Genomic DNA, 21113 nt, shown 5'->3' with positions numbered 1-21113 from the left:
TTAATTTGGTCGTACAGGGAAACAAAAAGAACATCAGAACATCTTGGATCATTTCTTTAATCAAATATTTAATCTATCCAAGCGCAGACTCTTTTGCTCTTCTCCCTCTTTCTCCCTCCCACACACACACACACACACCAAACACAGAAAACTGCTACTAAAAGACCCGTTGGGTTCCTTTGTCTGTCTCCCACCTCTCACCTGTCTCTGTGATAAATTGGACACATCTGGTGTTTCCCCCAGGGCCACCGGCCACTGTGTGCGCTTGCCAACAGCTTCTGCCTGCTTTTGCTCAATCTTTCATCAGTGCTACATTTTTTTCACCAAAGACAGAAAACTCTGATTCTCTGTGGTGTACCTCGTGAATCTCTAGAAATTTACCTGAAAGGTTGCAAAATACAACCACAGCTTTTCTCGCATGTTTCTGATCTTGCAGAGAGGAGAAGGAGGAGGAGTGAGAAGTAGATCAGGCTGTTTCGCTCCTGGAAGATGTTCCACGGTTGCTCCCTGCCCAAACAGCTCTTCTCTGGTTAGAAAACAAATGAAAAGCCAACTCGTTGTGACAGCAGCTATTCCTTGCTTAGCCCTCAGGGGCCTGAATGTTGGGGTAAAATGGGGGTCGTTATCAGGAGGAGCAGTGCCTGGGAGCTGAACCCAGACTTGTGTCGAGGGTTAAGTGCTTTGAGCTGAGACTACAGGAAGCCAGATGGGCCTGCTTCTTGTGTCTGCTTCATCTTAAACCACAGGCTGAGAACGGGCGGCCATTGTGACTGTCTGTGTGTTGGCTGTGACAAATGGAAACGCTCTGCTCAGTCCTCGTCAATCAAGCACAAATCAAACTGACCGGTAACAATTTTTATTGTGTAAGCGTAAGAGCAGATCTTTAAGGTTGGTCTCCTCGCTTGAAAATCTCGCCCTCTCTTCTTTCTGAGATTGCAAGAAAAGAGAAGATTATTCTTCCGCTGACATATTTTATCATGCCCTAACTATACTGTAAATTATGCATCTGGTTTGTCGCTCATTATTTTTAATCAGCATCGAAACAAGGGACTGTTCTCAGGCTGTAAGTCCGGATGTCTTTCTTTCTCTTCTTCTGCCTTGTCTTCTGTTTTTCCTACTTACATTATACTCATCAGCGTCATTACAGAGTCTAAATCCACTATCACTGGGCTGGAGTAATGAAAACAACTATGTCTTGTGTTGGAGGGCAAAATGACAGGATTTACACAGAAATTCTGTGATCACTTGGAATTATGATCAAAAATATGCTTATTGGGGAGCTTAGAGCACTAGCATGTTACTGGGATATGGTTGGGGGGGCGAGCTGAAATTATTCATACACATGTGTAGGCTTAGGAAGGCGAATAATATAGTGTTATAACTGCATAGCTTGCACCAATAAAATAATCAGCATGTTCAGTATATTCAATAGTTATTCAAAGCAAGTCTCACTATCTTTGCAGCTCGTGTGTGCGTGCTAAGATGTGTTAAATTTGTCTGTGTGTGTGTGTGTGTGCAAGTAGATACAAATATGTGAATTCATCCCTTTAATTCCACTTCCCACAATCCTCATTTACATGTTACGATGCTGAAATATAAAGGAGGTAAAACTGCAAAAATGCTCGCTTTCTCGCAAAAAAACTAAAACTGTTTTGAAAGCAACTGAGCAGGCAGCGGGCGACGCGCTGCTGCAGAGGAAATATTAGCCATGTTCGGTCAAGTGAACGCTGGGAAATAAAGTGTTTATTTAGTCTAAGTAAAGGAACAGTACCATCACGTTGACAGACTCATCCATATTCATGAGGTTTCTTCAGAGGAAAAAAAAAAAGAGACACAAATCTGAATATAGAAATGAAAATTACAAATGCATGAGATTTCTTAATACTACCACCTACCCACCCCAACCCTCCTTCTCTCCTTCACTTTCTCCTCCTACCTAATCCCCATCTTCTCAATGCTCGCTTTCCTCTTTCCCTCGTGTTTTCTTTTTGTGTCAATCTCACTCATTTTGTCAAACCCCCTCCCTCTCTTGCTTGGTCTAATTGCCCATCTCATTCTGCAATACAGCATGTGCTCTGACTGACTCTGACGCTTGGATGTTTTGCGCATATGTAGCTGAAACATCCATCACGTCTGAGTCTTGGTTTCACTCTGTTTGCACATGTCTAACTGCTAACTATAGCAAAACAACCTGAGATATTCTTCGAGGGGGGTGTCATTATGGTTATTTGTGTGAGTTGGTTAACATTATGAACATTAACAAAACTGTATAGTGTGCACGGGATTATTCCCTGCTGTGATTGTCACATTCCAACAGGAAAACAGACGTTGCATTAAAAAGGATTGGGTGCATCTGAAGCATTTAACTCCATCTGCCGCATTATTGGCTACAGCTATTGATTTTCCTTTCATGATATGGAGATTCATTCACACAGAAGTGGCCATCTCATCCTCTGATAACTTTTTAACCTTGAGAAATATGCATGCCCAGGCAGTCCAGAAAGCGTGTTGTGGTCAGGACTAAATTGATGAACTGGCATGCATTAGCATAGTTCGAGTGTTCCCCTAGGGAGAGCCAGTAGCTCGAAGCAGTTCCCGCTGCTCGCCGGTGTTTGCGAGTGCGCGTGTGCGTCCGCCTGACTGCGAGTGTGTGGGAGAGACACCTACTCTGTATATGTGTGTGCCCGCGGCCCCTCTTGTGCAGGTGGGTGGATGCATGTAAGCCTGTCAAGAGCACTTGGAGAGGAGCTGCCAAGGTGAGAGAGAGACTGACCCTGGCCACCTGTCCCTGACACCCACCTCGCAGCTCGCTCTCCCTCCCCGCCCTCCGCCGCACAGTCCTCCCTTTACACACAGCCATTGCTCTTTACGCAGGTGATTGATTGAGCCAGGTAGCATAGGCATTTAAGGCTGAATGTGGGGGGGGGGGACGGGGAGGGGTGGTGGATGAATGACCAAGTGGCCTCTGTGCTGGCTTAGTCAGGTCTGACGGAGAGACAAGCAGACAACACCTGCATCCAGCTGTGGCGTCACCTGGCTGGCATGCTCCGGTGATGAATGCCACAACCCCTCAAAACCTAATAACAGCTCAGCACTGTGAGACTGTCTTCACTCTGCTTACTTAATCATGCGCCATTAGTAGCAGTGATTCAGGGCTGAGTGAGATGATACACCGTGATTTTACATGAGGGTGCAGATAAATATCTCGTCAGAGAGGAAGCGTGCCAGGACAGGTTCCTGAGACACATTCACATGATTTGTTTTTGCAACACGATCCTCGTTTTTCTTCTTGTTCTGGTCTAGAGGAAGAGGTTTGTCTGTCAACTTCCAGTCACGCAGATTTCCGCCGATTTTTTTCCTTTCCACCCAGTTTCCGAGCTTAAAGGGGCTTGTTGACATGAAATGGGGTGAATCCTTGCTGGATGAAAGGGAATACCTTGTCTGGTTGCGGAACAACACAGGGTTGGTGCCGCTTTCAAAACTCTGCAGACTTGGCATGGAAATGGCCACCCCCACACTCAGCCCTCTGTGTTTATGCTTCTCTGAGACTTGTGAAAATAAACACTCTCCCTGGCAGCTGAAGCACCGTCAGCTCACTGCCACATAACGATTAAACACATTTTTTGGAATCATTATAAAGGATATAAATCACAAAAGAAAACAGAGTTTTAAAGGGGTTTGTCCTTACAAATATAGAACAAAACGGAGCCACTTCCTTGGTTGCCAAAGGCATTAGCATGATATCTTCTGGAAAAAATCCTGTTCCATTGTGTCATGACTTCTTTCTATTGTCAATGTTGTACTGCAGTTAAACTGCATTGAACAGTTGTACTTGAACACAGAGGAGGAGAGAGAAAAGGCAGCACATTACCCATGCACACGTGATTCATGCTAGTTCTAAACTCATCTTTCAGAGGTGGAAAGCACTACCTTCTGCCATCTGATCATTCAGTCTTCATTTAATCAGGTAATCCAATAAACTGCCATGATGGGCTCAAAGGAATTGACGTCTTACCTCGATGGTAAATGAATTTATCTTAGTGAGCTACGTCGCAGCTGTGTGCAAATGTAAATAAATTATCTCAGAAACTGATGGATTGAATCATGATTTTTGAGCGCGATAGCTTAGGGACAACAAATTATTCAAGGGAATGTTCGAAATGTCAGATGCAAATCATCATGTTGGTTGGCATTCAGAGCCATTTGCACTGTGCAGCATAGATGGACTCCTGTTCGCATACAGGGCACGACCTTACATTCATGCAAGGAGTTACTCAGAAGTAACAGACTGATTATATCTTTTAGATTTGCACAGTTAACACAACATAATAGTGACCTTTTCAATGACTTTAGTTAAATAAACTGCTTAAAGTCTATTGATGTAGATGACTGCCGATGTAGGCGCATTGTCAATACTGAGTTAAGCAATAAGAGCTTCAGGTCATCATTGCAGAGCAGTATGGCACTGGTTATATGAAATATATTCAGGTCTTTAAAAGTCAGCACAGATGCCGTCGGTCTATTATTTAAATCTTTCTATCTTTCAGCCATTAAGCCGATCGAAATCACTTACAGTAAGTGCAGAGTTGAGGAGTTCATGAGAATTACAAATGTAAAAACAATGGGTAGACAAAACAAGACAAAAATACGTTTATACTTCTGTGGCTGTAGTAGAAAAGAGACACACATATTTAATTAAGCTGCCTCACGGAACTGTTGCAGGGGATCAAATGGGTTCACCCACATACATTTTGCATTTTTTTAGGGGATTGTGTCAGTTACTAGTCAATCCACAGTAACACTTTAGTACTTTGCTCAAAGGTGCCCCAACTAAAACTGCTGGAGAAAGAAAAAAGGTTGTCACGCTTTGTTACTCAGTCAAGAATATCCTCATATGATTCAGGTTCAGCAAGAGTGGATATTTTGACTATGTGCTTTTTTTTTAAAGGGTAAAAACAGTGGTTTGAAGGAAACGCAGATGACTTTAGGTAACTACTATCAATATACCAACACTTTAAACGAAAGTCAAAGAGAGGTTGGAACACCAACAGATGAGTTAACAGAACAGAAAACAGTTTGTTGTCCTGAAAAAATATGCCAGGGATGTCAAAGATAACAGAACATTGTGTTTACCAGCCAAATCCCAAAGTATTGTCATTGCCCGTGACCTGAAAACTTTGACTGTTTATTTTGCATTACAATACATGACAACATTTGTGCACCTTGCAGCCAAAGCTGGCCACGCAAAGAGTAAACAAGGAGTGTTGGGAAAATATCCGATGTAAAATCAAATCTGTACGAGAAAGACAGTGTCGGGTTCCAGTTCTATTAACTCTGAGCAGAAAAGTCTCAACAATCTGTTCTTCAACTTCAGTTCAACTGGCTACAGTATTATTATTACTTTAATGGAATTAATAAGTCATTTGATGGTCTAATTTAATTACTTCTAATTTACTTTCTAATGTATTTAAGCACACTCATCAAAAATGTTATTACTGATCACTGCTGGACTTTGTATTTATTATTCCAGGCTGATTGCTCAGTTCAGTCACTTATTCCCTGCCGAACTCTTTGTCAACATCTTTTCCAACTCACTCACTTAGTTGAGTCTTGTGCCCACTCATAAATACCCTGAGCTTTACTGCAGATCCACCGTACTTTAAACCTGTGACACTTCATGCAATCTAAATTCACTGAGCTGCTCTCAACTTTTACATTAAAGCACAATGTGCGAGCCCATTTCATCATTTATTCATCTGGGCTAACAGCATCGTCTGCGGGGACTCCATGATCCTCCAGTCCAAAGAGATGCACTCTGCACTCCACCCACAAAAGCCTCTCCTTGCTCTTGCAAATTGCATCTTTATGAAGGAATGAGGACAGGCCATTTTGTCACAAACACGGCTGTTGGCTCTTCAGGGACTGCATTGGACCTGTAATTGACTCTGAGACACTGTCCCTGTCACGTCCCCTTTTCCCCAGCCAGGGGGGAGTGGAATGTAAGTAGTGCAGGGTTGAGTTGTGGCAGACCGGGGTTGGATTAAGAGGTTGGTGCAGTGAACACCATTAGGGCTGCAAAGACCCAATGGCTCTCTGGTGGGAGAGCAGCGCTAAATGGACTAGCACAGTGGCATTTTAGCGTTATGCTCCCGTGGGACTGTCACACTCAGCCTTTTAGACCAGTCACAGCCTCCTCAAGTCCTTAAGATGGAGGGCCTGTGACATATTTGAAATTGCCACTTATGTATTTGGTGGGAGGGATAAAAGATTATTGACAAGAGTGGATTGTTTCATTGAAACAATGTCAGGATAAAAGTGTATTTTGCCTTCTTCCCTTCTGTTACTGTTAGTGTTCACCCACCATAAGTTGGAATTTGTACTTTGAAATGAAATGAAAAATCATTTTCAACTGTTGGCTATAGACAGTTAAGTCCACATACAAGCCAAGGTCAGTGTCTCTTACAAAATCCAGAGTTATGAAAAAAGGAGAGGAAAGGCTCTAAAGCTTTAGTCAAATTGATTACATGAGATGTCGACAGGGCTGTCTCTGTGTGTCCTTCAATTTAGAGTTAATATTTCTTCAAAGAATGCAATAGGTGAATTCATAAATCCTATGATATGTACCCAGGTTTAGACAGCTTACCACCTTTTATAGAGAGAGTGTGCTCAGAACGGTAGGATGTACTTCTTAAGGGAAAGAAAGGTGCGAGACTGTCAGCCCTGAGATGCCTGTTGTCAAGGGGGATTTTGGATTCTCCGAGGACAGAAAGGGAAAAGCGAGCTTCGTAAGACTACTCTTTTTGTGCAAACCATCTCATCTTCATCACTGAGAAAAATATATATATATATATATATATATATATATATATATATATATATATATATATATATATATATATATACAGTTTACTGGCAGAGTAATTGGATTTAGAGAAACTTTTATATTTCAGAATGAGGGGAAGGAAAGGAGGTGAGCAGCCACTGCAACGGCATCAAAAGTAACTTATTATGTTTTATTGGTTAAGAAAAACGTGCGTGTGGGTTACAGCGTGGGTGTGCTCGTGTGCGCATTCATCCTTGTGCACGTGTCAGAGGAGGGAGTGCAGCGTTCACCTGCGGTTGACCTCTCGCTGGCAGCTGGACAGGTGAGCTGTGTTGCTGCCTCATTATATTCAGGCACTGCGGAGCCTGGCCTGCAGAAACTGACACACTGCAACATGCATAGACCCACATAAACACATATATATATATTATTTTTCTCTGTCCTACTCCCTCCCTCACACACAGACACAGACACACACGCACACTCCCCCACACACACACACACACAGACCTATTGGAATAAGCTCATTGTCCTCTTTCTCCTCTTGTTTACCCATATCCATCAATCTGTGTTTTGTTGGCAGGTAAACTATCGCACACACATGCTTGTCTCCACATACTCATTATAAGCACACACACTTGCTCAGTTACCATCCCTAACCATCTCAAACGGCTCAGTGCTTTTGTGTTTGTGTGCCATGTGAAGGTGCAAAAGGTGGGCAGAGAATACATTTGGTAGCGCCATGTGAAGTGTTGGCGTTTTGTGAGAAAAACAGAATAGAAAATGTTTGGAAAAGGGCAGGCACTTTCAAAGAAATACTTGCCAGATGATTGGACGAAATATTTATCTATCACCATCAATAAAAGGGCTACCATCCACTGATCAGAGTAACAGAAGGAGAGTGCTACCACCAGCTGACTGAGTTGGGAAATCAAACTCTTAGCGAAGCCACTCGGGAGAATACTGAAAACATCTTTGCTATTCTTTGCACTTCATTCGATGAAATGTACTCTCCAGTTCTGATATAACTGATGCTATAGCAGCTGCTACACCAACCTCTGGAGAAGCAGCCATTATTGTTTTCAAATGAACCGTCGTTTCTCTCACTGGTGATCACATCTCAACCAGTAGTTCCTCAAAGGATGCTGATGGTTGGCTGACTGATTGCAAGATGGATTTGAGAGATAACATGATCACGTGAACCTTGCAATTCCAGCTACCTTGCAAGGTAACAATGTTTATATCCTTGTTAGAAATGCTAAATTGTGGGACTTAAAGCAAGCTCTTACTGCCACATTTAGATTTTGACATTAGATAAACAAGTTTAATGTGATCATATCAAGATTAAAACAGCCTGCCATCAGCAAAAGATTAATGGGTGATGTGATTTATTATTTTTGTTTTTTTACCACTATCTGTCATCTCCAGCTGTTTTTGAATTATAGTGAAGCTCTCCCCTTCAGCTGATGAAACCCCCACAGCCATCTGTAGCCAGCAGCACAGCTAGTGTATGTGTGTTACATCTGCAGCCTCTAATTTGAAAAGTACAGTACCAAAGTGGAGCGCCATTATGCATAACAACCCATTGTGGTTATCTTCATTAAATCCTGCTCAACCAACACCATGCTGCCGCCAAATAAACTCACAAATGTATGTTTATTTTCATTTCAAAAAGATCAGTCATAAATCAGTATAGCGACAATTCAGTGATTTGACATACACATTTCACAGAGAAACATCTTAAGACAATTAAGATGTCTGTGTTTAACATCTGCTTTTTTTCCAAATGGTCTGGCAAACATAGCCCGGCATTTTTTATGGCCACGATGTGATAGAGCAAAATTGTGACTGCAATACTTCTGGCCGGATTATAGAGTGGTAATTCGAGAAACAAATTCCTTTCAGGAAAAAACAAAACCAAAAAAACCCTCCCTATTAAACAAGTTTGGTATCAGGTATTGTTTGCTTACATAATCACAAATAACTTTAATTGCTTAATTATGCAGCAAATAATGTGACACATCATTTATTTTAATTTCACTTGTGCTACAGTTATCCTCCTAGGCAGACAAATGGTTATTGTGTTGATCAATTCATGGAAAATGTATCTTTGTAACATTCCACGCAATACATACGTTAAACATGGTGACCATGCACACATAGACATAAATACAACTTGTGAAAACACATCGTCTGGGTTTGCCTGGATCTTTGTGGTTGCATATACAGGAGTTTTTGCACTTCTCAAGAATCTGGCGTATACTGTAGCCTGCCTTCCTTTGGTGAGACAACATTTTAAGAAAAGTTGTGACTGGCTCAGAAGAGAATGATAAATTCCCACATTATTTCTGTTTCAGAGTACTGTTTGGGATATGGTAGTTGGATAAGCCATCATTGTCCTGCTGACCATAACCTTGCACTAGTGGTGGTCATTGTGATTGCATATTATTGTGCACGCATAGTTGGCCTTGGAAGTGAGAGAAAATAACATTACTTGTCTCCAAGGCGCCAGGCTTCACCAGAGCAGGTCTGCCATGGCATTGTTCTGACAGTCCATTATTCCAATTCCCTGCCTTTTTTTTTTTTTTCCTCCACCTGTATTCCGTGAGGACCTGCCCCTACTCTGCCTCTGATTGGCTCTAAAACTGATATTTTTCTCTTACCCCAACCATTTATCCCCGACTCCAACCAAGCAACAAACACTAACCAATCAAAGGAACATTAGGCGGGACATTTTGTGGACTATGGTCAACGGCCAGTGACTTGGTGTTGTTGGTAGCACCTCTCTCATGTCACCTGATCAATATTCTAACCTGTCATTTAAAGTGAGACTTTGAAGTGAGAGTCTGAATGTCAATATAACCCCCCAATAAAAATATGCTCAGTAAAATACAACTGTTTCAGAGTGACGAAGTGTGTTTAGAAACTGATCCACAGCAGCAGAGGGCAGATTCTGCCACCATGTTTCATCACAATGTTTATTTCAGTTTATATCTTAAGGCCTCATCTTTAGGCCACATGGGTCTCTGTACATTTCCGAATCGATAAAATACCGTATGAATCCATCTTGCAAATCCTCTGAGAGAAATATGTATGTTGTATATCTGCATGCCAGGTTCTTTTTTTGCTTAATGGGACGACATACACATTCAGCAGTGAAAACATTCCTCAGTACTTGTTGATATATCCACCAAGAAATGCCTTTAAATGAATGGTATTGATTTGTTCAGCTTGTTCAGTGGAGCGGAGCAGCATTGGAGGCTATTTGAATGGAAGTCAGCTCCCTTTTAACAGGCGCAGACTGCCTGCCTCTCTACCCTGGCCTCCCTGGCTGTTATTGGCATGCTACGCTTATTGATGTCTCAAACGCATGCTTTGATTTCTCCTCCGTCTGGAAAGTCTGCACCGTTTAAAACTTTTAATCGGTTGCGTGCCTGTAGTCAGGGGTTATCTGGAAGACCTGAAAGAGCGCAGTAAACTTTGTCTAACCCTTTCACAAAGCTGAGATCGAATCAACACGGACCTAAAGTGTAAGTTCATTCGTGAGGTTTGGCCGAAATTGAATTCCAAGGCTTACCTTTTTTAAATTCTGTAAAAGACTAAGTTACCTTCACCGCTTAAAATAGATCATGTTTCTACCACGGGCAAAAGCTTGCCAGCAAATTGCTTAAGAGGTGATAAAATGAGGAATGTGCCTTGTGTGAGCACAAATGGTAATAGGTGAAGGGAGTTTGGGAGTGTGGCTCGGGGATGTAGGTTGTCTCTAAGTGGGCTTTTGAGTCAGGAACAAGAGCTCTCTAATCACCAGCAAATGAGCAAATGGACAAACATGTGGCCATGGTGCCGGTTTGTTTGTAAATATTTAAGCTTGGGAGTTGTAAAAGGAGATTGAGGAGAGTGCTGGGGGGCACAATTAAGACTTTTAACACAAAGCCAGCCCACCAGCCAATGACACTGCTCCCTACCCCCGCCTTTCTTGACATCCCAAATATCTGTGACCCGGAACACCCCCACCTCCAAATACTCTTTTTAAGAAAGCTGTCAGTCTCCCAAAGTTAAGGGCACCCACTTTGCGGAGGGGCAGCCGAGGTGAGGGGTGAAAGGTTAACTGCGGCCTCTTTGGGCTGAAACAAACTTTGATGACAAGTTGTGTTGCTGATGTGCCAACAGTGGAGGTCAAACAGACCCCGGTGGAGCGAAGGGCTGTTCATCACTTTAACTGCAGGAATAACAATTAATTTGTCGAGTGCCGAACAGGGGGGGATTCATCTTGCTGGCACCAAAATGCATTTCACAGAAGAATGTTTTAGATTTTTTATGTTTTTTGTCAGAACAGAAATGTATTTCTCTTAAAAGAAAAAAAAAAACACGACAAATACATCATTAGAAAATATCCTTAGGGTCTCTGTGCAACATATTTTCAAGACTTTTACAACACTTTAGGATTCTATTAATGCCAACTGCATATTATTTATTGTCTTTACTGTAATGATAAATAATTGCATTAAAAGCTAAGGCCATTAGTTAATCAGATAATCAATAGCACTGTCTATTTTCCATAAAAAAAAATAAAAAAACATACACACACACACAGGGGGACACAATGTTGCATCTGCTAATGCGTGGCCTTTGATTATTGATGGGCCATTTGCCGACAGCCTTAACTGCACAATATGTCTCGCCATTACTTTCCTGACCTCATTCTGGCTTGGGGACAACATTATTCATGTGAGAGCTGGAGGAGAGGAAGAGAAAGAGAGATGAGGCCTGTGGGGGGAATGGTGTGTGTGCGTAGAAGTAACAGGGGTCTGCAGAATTATCATCAATAACCCACCTCTCCTCCTTGTACATAAAGAGAGGAGGGAAGGTGGGAGGGAGGGAATAAGGGAGTGGAGGAAGAGTGACAAGGGGGCTAGAGCAGGGTCATGGAGGGGCAACCACCTAAAAAAAAAGCCCCAGTCCAAATGCTATTTTTAAGTTCCTCTTTCCTCTCCTCGACACAGCTTGGGGTAATTTAAGAGTGTCCAAACGCAGACAGTGTGCGAAGGAAGAAGCATTCATCACCTGAAGAAGACACCCGTGTTCACAAGGAAAGAAGGATGAGGACCCTGAGAGAGGCAAGGGGGAGAGGGAGAGAGGCAAGGAAGATAGGTCGAGATAGAAGGAGGCACTGTTGGCTTCACTGCCCACTGACGTGTTTTTGTGCCTCTGTCTTGTGAAGTGTATCTTTCTTTATCTGGTGTAGTATTTCAGCATTGTGTGTGGACTGAATGGATGTACATGGCAGGGCTGTAGGGCTTGTGACATTAATGCAGATTTGGATTTGTCTCTGACTTGAATCTCCACCGATCTGAACTCATCTGTGTCAACGTTATTTTGTCCAAAACCAAACTGATCAAACTTGCAATTATGATCCCTAAACCACAGTACTTGTTTGTTCATCCCTTTTTCTGAAGGGTATCTCTCTAACACAGATCTCCTGGTTCACTTACTAATCCCTTTATCACTGATGTTACCTTTTGAATTACACTGTTAATTATCTTTTCTGGTGTGGTGATAATTCAAAATCAAGCCCCTCAAACTCAACTGTATCTATATTTAGAGCTGACTTAGACTCAATTAGCATGGCCATGACTGCTGTATAACCCCGCTACACACTGCTGAATCAGACTACCTTTCATGGATAACAAGTGAGCATATTTGCTGAAGCGTCTGTGTGTTCCTTGGGATTTGAGGTCAAGGCTCTAAATCAGAGGAGCCCAAACTTTTTCTCTTGGAGGGCCAAAACTGAAACTTAATGGTTGGCCACGGGCCAAAAGCAAACAACATTTGTATTTCATTGTTAAGGTGCAAAATGATACCCTGATGCCAAGTTCCCAGAGATGGGCACAGCTTCTACCACGGCCACTACAACCTGCGCCTGTTTCTTGGCGGCATAGGAAGTAAAGCAGCTGCGGAGCCCGAATCATGCCTCCTCCTTAACATGCCCACACAATGCTATGGTGGCTGAGGAAGAGAATAAACCATAGAAGATCAAGAATAATATGAAAATGTTATTTAAGGTTGCAGTTTTAGCAGCTGTTAGGCAAATAAATACCGATAGTCTAGGTGTTTAATGCACAAAAATATACGGCTTTCACCACAAATAATGTGGCCTAATCAGTGAAATAATTTAAACAGAAGGTGTCACAGGAAAAATAAATAATTGAAGTGTGTTAGCCTAACTACTGTATATATTTATATATACAGTAAATATTGATAATGTATTAGGTGGTCTGTTGGTTAAATGGTTTGAGTGAATTAAGTTCCCCCATGATAGCAGTTACGCAGTGTATACCAGTGTGTCTAGGGTTTTCATTGTGAAAGGTACAATAATGGAATGGGACTGTCTGTATGCACTGTAGTTGAGAGTGGAATAAACATTTGCCATCTTGACTCTGACTAAGGAGCTTCATATTATTTTATAATTATATGTGTCTAGTATTGGCACAACTTATGTCCTTCAGCTACAATATTTATCAACATGAAAATATAGTTTTTGGTCTCTTCTGTGACCCAACCAGCCCATGAACTCTGCACGAACCATATTTGGAAGTTCATCTTTTAGACTTCATGTTTGTGCCACAGCTGCAGCTGGATGTACTTGAAGTCCCTTAATTGACTTGATGTGCAAAGTGTCATTTTGCCTGCTGCTTTCAAATTATGAAAAATAATTAATAATTGCATTATTTTTACCTTACAAAAAAAATAAAACAGCTTAAACAGCAGTTATATTTTTTTTTTCTTTAAACCTTATGGCCAAATTAAACCTTATGGCGGTCCAACTTTGGCCTTAAATACTATATATGAGTATATATGAGCCTTGAAAGCTGTTCTAGACCAGAATTGACTGGTAAAAACTGGTAGGACATGCTTTCCAATCTGACAGACCACTGAAAATACCTCTGTTCAAAGAATGACGGTTTGACTTGTTCTTCTACACATGATTTGATAATGAATAACTGTATTCCAACTCCCCATATGGTGAACATCTTGTCAAACTTTACCTGTGCAGACCTGAAAAAAAGAACATCATAACTCCAAATTGCATCCTTTTAATTGAAATTAAGTTTACCCACATGAAACTCTCTCTGAACTCCTGAAATACCCGACAGGCCATTTTAGGTGAGGATTATTTTTCTTCAGATGAGCTGAGAAGCTTTTGAAGTTTCGTGTTTTCATCCGTCCACATTGTTATGTGCACATCAGTCAGCGGCTGCAGTGCAGTCTTCATTGTGGCACTGCATTAAACATTGTACAATGCATGCCATATTGCTGTATGTACAGTAAACAAAAATCATTATCTTTGGCAAGCTCAACCATGTTGGAACATTCACTTAACTTCAATGAGCAAGGATCAATGAGGCTTTTTCTGTACATATGGCTATATAACAGCTGTTTACACTGTCGCTGAAAGTCCCCCTGTTTTCATCCTTTGCATGTGACTCAGATCTCATGTTTCCCTGCCAGAAACAGTTGCACAGTGTTACTCAAACCCAACCCCATAAGCTACATCCCTGGGAAAACATTCTAGGTGTGACATTTAAGTGGACACAACAAGACACAAAAAGGAAAAATTAAGCAGCGAACTTGTTCGGTATTTTTGAAAGCAACTTATTTTGCGAAACTCCCTACCAAAACAAAATGTGCTCAAAAGGGAGAAAAACAGTAACTTCTTTTAAAAACAGCTCTTTTTGACATGACAGTTAATATATATTGTACTGGTGTCAGATACAGCATGCACTATGTTCACGTGACATCCAAGAAGCAGTTCACAGTTTTGAATGAGGCCTCATGGTTGCAGTTATACAGCAGTTGTCAAATTTTGACATTAATGACAGGGTTGGAGAGGCACACAAAGAGGGCAAATTCCTGTGCACATATACAGTCATACCTGAAAGGAAAAGATTATCGTGCATGTGTATTTCAGCTCACCTGTCTGTAATCAAGATGTCATGTACTGCGTAGACATGGCTTTGTGCGCCTCCAGTGGAGGAATCTCCTTGAGGCTGCTTTCTAGTAACAGAACAAATCAAAACATGTCATACTAATGTTAGCGTCTCCGGAAGCAGTCATGCGGAAGGCTGTGATTTCCACCAATACACGACATGTCATGATTACATTTTTGTTATTAGCGTGCATGCATGACCGGTCGCGACAAGTGAGGAAAGAGCAGTAGAGATTGCATGAACCTCAGTTTCAAGGCAAGGTTGCAGAATAACTCCTTTCACCACTTCATGTTGTGGATGATTTCATTCTCCATTGTTTTTTTTTGTAAGAAATTCACAAGTCTATTGTCTACTGGATCAAAACTACTAAACGATTGTTAGCGCTCGGGGGGTGGCATGCCTTGCCAAAGAAAAAAACTGCATTACGAGAGTCCAGTGGGTCAGCACGCTTGACTGAAGCTTAGGCCTGCTGAGAAAATCCGCCCATGTTGGCTGTGACCTGCAACCTGGCCTTGTGCACCACAATCCAAATTACCTAATCTGGCCAACCCTATGACCTGACACTGACTTTTAATCTGCCTGGGGTATAAACAAACACAACCGAATGTCAATCTTTTTTGTCCAGTTCCAAACCTGGACACATAGGGCAAGAAACTGGACTGAGGGAGACATGAAAAGTATATCACTACAGATGCAGAGCAGTTTTGAAAAAACGATGTAAAGAAAAAAGGAAGAGACTGACATGGATGAAGCTAAGGTTAAAAGGTGCCTGATGTTGTGTTGCTGTTGCTCCTGCTTCTCTCTCTCTCTCTTAGTCCAATTAGAAACTGGGTCTTGGCTTCTTTTGCTGGCAGCCCAGTGTTAACTTAATGCGGCGTGAAAAAATCATTATGCCACAGTACAGATGGGCCCAGCCATGCAGAGGAACCTTTGCGCTCCCCTCAGAAAGCCAGTTTTAAACAGGGGCACTAATAAAACGGAGACCCAACCATTTGCTGATGACAACGATGTATAGCAGGGCACCAAGGGTAATGGGAGAGAGACGGATTGAGGGAGAGAGAAAAGAGATGAATGAAAGAGTGAATCACAAAGAGCCAGCTAAGAGGGAAAAGATTAAGAAATTAAAGCTAGACATGAGAGAGAGCAGTGGTTAAGCCAAGTTTACACAGCAGCAAAGAGGAATGAATGGTGGTGTCTAATGGGTTCAGATTCTCAGTATGTTTTGCCACCCCAACAAAAACATTTGGTTTTTCTTTTGGAGGACTCAAGAGAGGTCAAGGTCTGTTTTTGATTCACATCCAAATCCATGTATTGATTGTTGTAATAAATCCTTCAAAGCAGTTTTTAGGAGGGCAAAAGAAATCCTCTGCTTTCTCACAAACACCAGCTTCTTTCTCTGCCCTCGTCTCACTCCAAGATTCTCCTAAAACATTACTTCTGTGAAAGATGGGGGTGGGAAATCAAAGACAGTAAAAGTGTAATAAATCAAAAGTCCCCCAAGGCAGGAAATAAAAAAAAAAAGCAAGAATCCTTTGATGGTTGGTGCAGATGGCGGCTTCATGATAACCTTTTCACCCTTGTGCCCTTCGGGTCCAAACAGGCGAAAAGGATGTAAACATGTTTTATTACAGCATAAAACTCTGAGGAGGTCATAGCATGTCTGGACTTCCTTAAGGGCTTTTATTTGCCGGAGGAAGGCATGTTCTCTCTGAGCTCTTAAATGCAATGGCCGTAAACATGCATGACTAAGTGCACGTTAATGACAAAGAGGTTAGGTAGTAATGGACTGATTGAAGTATCAGATTTAGCTGCTAGCAGCTTCACATTGGTGAATATTCTTGATGGTTGATTTGGAGATTGTGGTTAACTACTTCCCAGAATATCAGGACAAAGTGATGTGATTAATCTTGATCTGAACGTCTCTCTCAGAGGTATAGGATGGATGTGATTAGTCATTGACATGCGAGATCAGTCTGGTGAAACAGCAAATGACACAAGATGTGCTCCAAATGAGAAATACTTCTCACATCACAAAATGTGGGGGAGAGGCAGACAAAGGCTGACTTTGAAATCAAGGGTATGAAGGTGCAAATGAAAAGGCAACTCTAATGACTTGTTCAATTCCAGCTCACCTAAAAAGTTTTCTATCTTTTGTAAAGTTTTCATTTAGTGTTGATTCAAGATCTGATATTCCACTGTGACCAAATACCTTCCACTTCCAAAATACCCTGTGATACAAATGTTTTTTAATGCCTTACATCTGTGTTTCAGACTTTTTTTTCAGATATTCTAGGAAGTGAGATTTAGATGTATTTTTTTTATTATTATTCTGGTCTAAGTGCTTTATAAAAACTGTGAAAGTAACAAAACAGTCAAGCACTAAGAAAGGCATGCAGGCGTATTCAGAAACCGTGCCTTCAAACGAGCCATCGGGACTTCCGCCCTCAGCCATTCGCCCAACTTGACTGTTTTTCTAAAAACACTAGCAGAGTTGATGGGGGCAGTGTCTGCTCATGCATGTGAGAGCTGACCAATCAGAGAAGACTGGGCTTTTTGGTAGGGGGACCATTTAGAGACGGGAGCTAAAACAGAGCATTCAGACAGAGGAAGAATAGAACGTGCTGCAACAATGGACAGTATGATAAAGTAAATGTGTTTATGGAGCATTAAAGCATATAAACATTTTAGCAGAATAAAAGTATAAACCTGGAAATGAACATAGTATGGTACTTTTAATAAAGTTTGTTGATACTTTGTTGAAAGCAGCCAATTCCAAAGTGTCCATCACTTACACAAGGCCTTGAGACACCAATGTGCCTGAGAAAGAACCAGGATGTAAACCAGTTCACAGAACACTGACACATTTATTACCCACTTTTTTTCTACAGGAGTCATGCGTCTGGCTTTTTACTGCATTTGTTTTAAGACACAAGGCCACATAATTCCTCTGAAGCCGACCATGAGGAATGCTTTCAGACTAAACAATTCAGTATAGAATTGTTGGCCACTCACAAAATGCAGTCTTTGCCTGTTTGGGAAAATAATGGTTTCCTGAGCAAAGGTTATCAAAGGAGGTATAGATGCAAATATGATATAAATCTGTGGGGAGTTTGTTTCAGATGTTGGAAAACACAAAATACTTGAACATACATGTACAATGATTTTCATTTCCTGGTTTGTTTTGGCTTCGGTCCCTAAAAAGTTTCATCCACCACTTAGTGCATTGTTTTACGGTCAACTGCGTGCCTTTAGCAATCATCCCTCACTCAAATCTGCAAAGGTTGCCTCCAAATATCCATTTGCAATTTACGAACGGCAATTGCAACACCACACCATATGCTGATAACAAAGTTAAAATCATTAGTGCTGATATCGTAAGACGAAACCACCATGGAGAAGAAAACATCCCAAAGCCCCAAACAATTATGGACATATCGCACACAATCCCCATGTAAACAGAGGGAGGAATGCAGCGTGACTGCATTCAGATACAGATCTCAAGAAGTCAAATCCCACATACACAGGAGAGGCAGATACAACCACTCAGAATACTGGAAATCTGCACTGTTTAAAGCCAAGTGCCCTCCGCAGCGGTAGGTCCAGATTGAGTCTATCTCAGGTGTAAAGCTCCTAAGGGTCTGCTCTGCCCGTGGACTCTGTCTCACCATAGTCTCCTAGTTAACCTTTGTTTTATGCCCTGGTATTCCATTACATATGTGCTGTGACGGGGTAGAGGAACAGCGGAGTTGCCAGTCAGGGGAGTGGTTGACATTTTGGTGGTTGTTAAGGTTCAAACAGCTCCCCCGCAGGAGGCAGTAGATAGAAAATGGAGGCTCCGACTGAATTGGGACGACCCAAAAGTCATTTTAGAGCAATTTCGCATGGCATTCCTCTGCATGCATAAGTGAAGAGACCTTTTGGAAATACTAAAATAGAAAATGCCAACACTTAACTATACCTGTGAGTGGTATTTACAGTGTCTGTGCAGATCAAATGATACATCACTGCTAAACTGCATGATTATTCTTCATCAGCGTCTGTCACCATGCATTTTGACATCTCTTATTCACTACTTAAAATATGAAAGACATACTGCACCTTATTTGAGATCAGAATAGAATGAACAATTTGTACTCAAAAAGAATCAATGAGGAAAAGCACTGAAAATAGCAATAATACAGACGTTTATGATGATTTCTCTCCCTCAAGCACGCTTACAAACCAGCATATATCAAAAACCTCCACTGCCTTTAATCCATTTAGTGCAAACAGCCACGTCAGCTGTCCCACTCTGTATGAATAATGGTGCCCACAACGCTCGTCGAGTTAGTAAAACGAAACAGAAATTAAACATGAGCAATGCAGATCCCCGACAGCCTGGCTGGTCGTGTTGTCAGGTCTCACTTCTGTCTGAACTGATCCATCATCGGCTCACATTCACACAGCCGCCCTCCACCTGAGTCCCCGGAAACCTTTATTTATCTTCCCTCAGCTCTGCTGATGAATGGATAGGAACGAGGTGGATGAATTAATAAAAGTGTTAGCGCGATGATAATGGCGGCGAGAGCTAAAGCGTTATTGATGACTCAATCAAGGACGGCCAACCTCCAGCCAGCGTCCCTGTTTCATAATTAGTTGCTGGTTTGTAATATTGCATTTTATCCTCTGCCAAATACGCCGAGTCACTGACAGGTAATATGTAAAACTCCCCTGTTTTTATTTATTTGCTACAGAGGTCATTTCAGTTTGGTGATGCATATAGCAGGCCTCACCTCTCTAATTCTGCCAGTTTTTAATAAAAGAAACTTAATTTTTGCTCCTTCCTCACAGGTTTTTGTCCTTGCCATTTTCTCATTTCCTTTGCATGCCCCAGAAGGCCATGTATTTGTACTTCAGTTGGCAAAGACTCACAAGTCAGTGTCTCCTCCTCAGCTCTTAAGCACAAAACCAGTGTGTTGCTTCTGCAGGAGTGGGCGACACAAGTCAAAGAGAAATGTCTTTCTTCAAAATGTATCTGAAGAAGGGAGATGAACCCTTTGACCCTTATGGTGTCTGCATGTAATCTGATCAATGCAATGAATCAGATTACATGCAGCTCCCTCTGGAGCGACAAAAGGCTTTATACTACTTTTTACACATATGCAGCAGTACTCCCCAAGACCTGCAAACACACTTTAATGTGTAAAATTGGTGGAGTTACCCTTTGAATATTTTCAACAAACTTGCTTTATGTTTTTGTGCACTTCAGCTCAATCAAAAGATATTCTCACACACAAGGTGCATCCATAAAACCTGCGTTGTACTTACAACTTCATTCTGAAGGTCTTTAGGCTACCGGTTGACTGAGTGATTGAGAGATGGAGCATGTTTTTGCATTGAAGGCAATTTATGGACGTGGTCACCGCACGTGTTGTTTTGAAATAAAAAATGAATTCAAATGTGTATCGTATGAAAGCCTTTCTCTTTGCCTTTCTCTAGTTTACTGTCTGGGCCTGGAAATTAACGACCCATCAGTCATGCTGTGTCTAAACACCGTTCTGACAGCCAGCCCATGTTTGGACAGGTGTGTGTGGGTGCACATAGGTGTATTTGTGCGTGTGTTTGCCTTCTCTATTGGCCTGCAAAATAAAGAGGCTTGTAATGCCCTGGCTCAGGGAGAGTTTCATCTCTTTTCTTTGAGGACATCTTTATTAAGTGGCTCACCTATTTGTCTTTCCTTTACGCTAGGTCATCAGGCAGGTTAAAGACACCCTGAAGTCAAACTTTGTTGAACTTTGGTGGAACCTGGGGTTGTATAGTTTCGAGGCTATGAGAAGTTCAAAACATGTCTCATCGTCTTTAGAAATTGCTACGGAGGAGAACAGGATTTTTTTCTCTCTCTCTCTTTTAACCCAGCAGGCACATTTGCCTATCTTCACTAGCGAGTGTACTCTTTCCTCCTTTCCCTTGTATACTGGTTTTTGTCTGTTTTATATCAGGGTGCATGTAAAACTCCCACAGGTAGGAACAATAGGAGTACTCAGTGGTAGTGGTCAGACTGTTATTCTGTTATTTTTTGGCATTTGTCAACTTCCTCACTGGGTGATTTTGAATCAAAAGGGGAGAACTGAGTCCTTTGAGAGAGACAGAAGTGGACCACAGGCCCATGTGGTAAAGACAAATGACAATTTTTGGACTATATACTGTCCAGGTATCTATACAAGCCAACGTTCTGCCAGACTCAGTTACACTTAGTGCTCTCCAGCTGCTTCAACGGCTTGTCGTCTTTAGTTATAGTTTTATTGCAGTTTTGTCAACTGATC

The sequence above is a fragment of the Pagrus major genome, chromosome 11, assembly GCF_040436345.1.
Source record: "Pagrus major chromosome 11, Pma_NU_1.0".
NCBI lineage: Eukaryota > Metazoa > Chordata > Actinopteri > Spariformes > Sparidae > Pagrus > Pagrus major.
This window is presented reverse-complemented; position numbering follows the sequence as displayed.